Raw genomic sequence first — 5,187 nt, forward strand, 5'->3', positions numbered from 1 at the left:
AAATTAGAATACATCCTGAGGCTGGTTTGTCAGATTAAAAGTAGGAGCTTTTGAAAATAACATTTAGCCGGTATGAAACATATTTGTTTTTAAAAATGTTATTTATACACACACAATATTCTAATTTTAAATATGTTTTCATCAACTGTAAGTGGAAAACTAGCATATTTAACAGAAGTAAATGCTCAATTCAAACATCCATTAGCAGATGGATGTTTGAATTGATCTATATAATGTGTTTGAACTGCTGATACAGATCCTGAAATAATTGGACTTCTTAATATTCTCACTTGTTTAAATGGGTCAGAACTTCGAAAGTCTTTTATCAAGAACAGAATCAGCTACAATAAAATGAATCTTTCCTGCTTGTTGAGCAACATGGTGGTTCTCAGCTGTTCCAGGAAATGACTAAGGCTTAAAAAAGGGAACAGAATGATTGTGATGTGTGTGTGTGTTGATATATTGAGCTTTTTAATGGATATCATGGCGTTTTAACGGAGCACATGAGCAGCACAACTGATGGGAAGATAATCAAACACAATGTCCTCCTGATGTGCAGCAGCACTGAGGAACAACAGCGTAACGCAGGAGGAAGCTCTACATCAAGCTGAAGGTCATCTGGCTCTAAAAGATCTTCTGATTATTAAACAAGACAAAACTAACTTTCTGTTTATTTATTCTGGTTGGTTGAAGAGCCACTGTGAACACGAGCTTCCAAGTCTTGAAATTATCCATGTCTAGGCATGGACTTTGATTAGGACATTGGAACTGTATGCTCCGGGTCTCAGAATGGGATGGAAAGACTAACTGGTTTCCTCCAGTTAGTCTTCCCATTACCATTTGTACCATCATCACCAGCTGTCCTCTACCTGCTGAAGAAAGAAGCCCGCAGCATGATGCTTCCCCTGCCATGAGGGCAGTGTGTTGAGAAGGATGTGCCGTATTAAGTCAGTTTTCCATGCAAGGCCAAAAAGTTCCGTTGTGGTTTCATCCGATCAGAGTTTGTTTCTCCACTCGCTGACTTCAGGCTTTTTTTCTTAGTATTTCTCCATAGACGGCCGGCTTTGTGGTGTGCACAGCTAACAGTGGTCATGTCAAAGCGTCATCCCACTTGAGCTGCTCTGACACAATTTGCTTCATGGTGATTAATAAAAGCTTCTCAAGCACTTTGACATGCTAGGAAGCATTAGCAAAGCAGCACAATACAACCACTTGGATCAGATAATGGATAAATTGCTGATTATCAAGCAACAAGATAATTTCCACCTAGTTAGACCACTTTATAACCAGTCTTTGAAAGTATTTGATCAGAAATCCCTGCAACAACATTGAGCATACTAGTCAGTTTTTGGAATACAGTCTGCGTTTTGTTCAGGAACAAAGTACATTTCCTGATAGTTTGACAAACTGCTGCTTGTAAAGGTACACTGCAAAAAACAGAAGTAGCAGCAATATTTAGGTTTATTTGGCCTTTTGTAAAGAACAAAATGTTGGTATCCATGTTTTCACCATGTTATTCATACATTTACAAATGTCGAAGATCCAAACTAAATATCTACTTCACCTAATAAATTCAATATTTAGTTAGGAAGCTAAATGTTTAGTTTTCAAACTTAATCTTTAGTTCCCAAATAAATATTTAAACACTCATTTTTTTTCTCTGACAGGCTAAATAAACCAAATTATTGCTGTTAATTTCTGCGTAACGTTACAAACGGCACCACATAGAAAACATGTGAGGAGTTCCATATTTACTTCCACAAGGGCAAAACTTATTAGTGTTGTTAATATTAGGTAAAAGAATAGTTGGGAAAACTGAATCACATAAATACACTTCAAACAAACGTTTTTATTAGCTAGCTGAATATCAAAATGATTAGATGGGAGATTTAGATTTTCTTTCAAATCAAAAGTGTACGCGCACTAGAACTATGAAGATGTCATAGCATTGTCATTTCCTGATTAGCTAATTTACAAAATCTCAGGTGACCAGAGCCACACCTTAAACACACAACGTCTCTGTCTGGTAAATCAGCCAGGATATCAGGAAGAGAATCTCAGAGCTCAGTAAACTGGGTTGGGCTGGAGTTTCCTGGTTCTGGTTCTGTGGGGTTCAAAATCTCGTGGATCCATTGATCACAAAAGTTGCTCGACAACAGAGAGTAAATCTAACATAGGGATGAAGAACGATCGCTAAAGTCCTCAGAGGCTGAAATGGGTTTCTATCGGAGCGGCTTTATGGATCAACATGGGCAAAACTTTTCTGGGGTTTTTTTTTAATCACTTCACATTTTGAGTTTTACAAAATCCAATGCCGTTGATGTTTTTGAGAACTTTTGAGACAATAAAAGGCAACTACTGTATATTATTGTGATGATTCTTCACAAAAAACATGACTGAATCTTGAAACTGTTTTCAACTGTAAGCAATCATTGAGCAAATAGAAACGGATTCCATAAACTAAAATATGACTGAAAAGTTGTTTTTTTGTTGTTTTAGTGTTTGTTTCACCAAGTGAAATACATTCTAAACATCAACTAGATGTTTTAATATATTGATTTTTTTAGTATGTCTAATACCTGCTAAAAGATTGTTACTATTAATCTGACAAGCCTCACCATAGACGTAGACTTCATAGTTGTTCAATACGTACATTTAAAATGTACATATTGAGCGAAATCTATGTGCAAGACTCCAATAATAATAGGATCAATATCCTAACTTATTTCCTAAGACTATGGGATTCACATTTAAGGTTTTGTCTTTCTTAGCACAAAATAGCATTCCAGTCACATATCTGTCTGTTCATCAGCGCCTCCTTCCCTCTTCCTCAATGTGTTTTCACCAACTTGCAACACAAAGTTAAACCCTTGCAGATTAATATCATCTAATGGCTCAATTTAGTCAAGAACAGATTTTCGTTTGAGATTAGCATTCCTGGTTGAACGGAGGGGGGAGGTGGGAGGGGGGTTAAAATATTTATGATCCCTAGGAGGCAATGACAGAAAATAATTGAACAACAGAGTTAAACAAAAATATTTCATGATGATACTTGACAGAATTTTAATAAGAAGATTCTGTGTGAGCCAAGCAGCCTCAGAGCAGAAGAATGCAGACGTGTTTATACCAAACCTTCACAGCTACTGCAGCCAAAATGACTGCTTTTTGTTCCACATATTAAACGTGTTGCACAAAAGCATAGTCTGGTTCCTTCATAAAGTCACGACTTTAACTTCATCTCTAGTTGTTTACGTTCCTGGATGGATTCTGTTTGATTAATCAAACTCCCAGCTCTGTCTGTGCTGGTGGGATTGGTGGGTTTGTGTTAGTGCATTACACTCTGACTAATGTTGATCAATGGATTCCTCTGGATAAAAATCTATCAGGAGTTTAAAGGTGAAGAAGACAGTGCAGACATTCTCTAGATAGAGGAGAAAATCTGGTAAGACAGACACACAGCTCCGATACTGGAGTGACTTCAGAGGTGAGGATTCAGTCTTGACTACAGGGGAGAAAGGCTTTTAGAGGTAAACAACAGAGTACAAGTTAAGGTGATAAAAGTTAAGCTAGCATAACTAACTTAGTCTCCACTTTCTTGATATATATTTTTTAATTAAAGCTTTTTACTGACCTGTGAAATGTGATCCCTTTGGACCTTGTTGTCTTGCTATCTTAGTGTTGACAATATCAAAACTTTGCGTCCCCTTCTCAGACTCTTTGCTTGATTGTGTCATTTCCCTGACCACTGATATTCCTGACTCAATGCAAAGCAATAGCTGCATGTGGCGCACTGGCACCGCGCGCACAGTGAGTCTAGTGGATCTAGTCCAATCCACTAGATCACTGAGCGGCGATCTAGTGGATTGGACTAGAAAGCATTATCTGGCTGTTAATGCTTTGAATTAAACATGCAGCTGCTGCCGAGTTACATAGATGCAGGCACATAAAGAAAAACAGGCTCAGGAAATATTGGTGGGGACTGTCCCCTTCATGCCAGGGTTGGTGGAGACATGACCACACCAATCCTTCGGGAAGTTACAAGCATACAAAAGAGCACCAACTACAGAAATCATGGTGGTGGCAGCATCATGCTCTAGGTTGCTCCTCTTCAGACAGAACTAAAAAACGGTATGTTAAAAAAAAAAAGGAAAAATAAAGATAAAATCCTGAAAGAAAGACAACTTAAACTCAGTGTTTTTCTGGAAGTTTGTTCGAGATTTGTGGTGCATAGAAGCTGAATGTTGCTTCTCCATGTTTGGTTCTGAGGATGCAGAGTAGAACCAGAACCAGAAGACCTGGGAGGTTCTGGAAGGTTGATACGACAACAGCAGATCTTTAATGTATTGTGGTGCTAAGCCGTTCAGTGATTTATAAACAAACAGAAGCATTTTACAGTGTCTGGATGTTGCTCAATGACCATCATTCAACACTTTCATCAGTGACTTGCTTAACTTGAGTGTCAACAGTTTAGTTTCCTGAACGTTGCTAACATTTACACAACTAAGACTAGGTCACCGAGCAGAAACCAGGAGGAGGAAGTTTGCTTTATATGGCTTGTTGAAGATCAAAAAGAAGACTGACACTCTTCTGCTGTAGAGACCTTACAGTGCCGCACATAATACATCCTGTGTCCTGAAACGTCCCAGTCAGCAGCAGAGAGAGAGGACGCACATTAGCCGTATTGTCTTCAGACAATTTGTCTTTGCTGTGACTCCAGGCATGTGTTCAGTGGGTGAGGGTCCGACCCAGAAAGAAGGAAGAAGCGTCTAACTGCAGCAGACTGAGCCCACTTCAAGTATCTGCTGCATACATCACCGATGTGCTGATGACATTGAGAAAAATAATGTGTGGAAATGACCATATTAAGTAAATAAAACGGCTGAGTCACAGTCACAACATGAAGCGAGACAGACTTCTTATTTATGACCTCAGTAGAAACCAAAAATAGGAAGAAGCAGAGAAAAAAAAAAGGAAAAAAGCGATTTGTGATTAATGTCAGTAAGTCATACCGACTAAAATCCAAAGATCTTTGGTGTGAAAGACAGCTGACTGGAAGTTTGAATCCGCCCACAACGCTCAAGTTGTTTCCTTTCTGAATCCTTGCCCGGAGTCAGGGGCGTGTTCAGGCCGGTCGCTTGGGGGGGTGGCGTTCTTGTCAGTAAGGAGTCTGTGACAAGTCCCGAAGGT

The sequence above is a fragment of the Xiphophorus maculatus genome, chromosome 12 (genome assembly GCF_002775205.1).
Source record: "Xiphophorus maculatus strain JP 163 A chromosome 12, X_maculatus-5.0-male, whole genome shotgun sequence".
Classification (NCBI taxonomy): domain Eukaryota; kingdom Metazoa; phylum Chordata; class Actinopteri; order Cyprinodontiformes; family Poeciliidae; genus Xiphophorus; species Xiphophorus maculatus.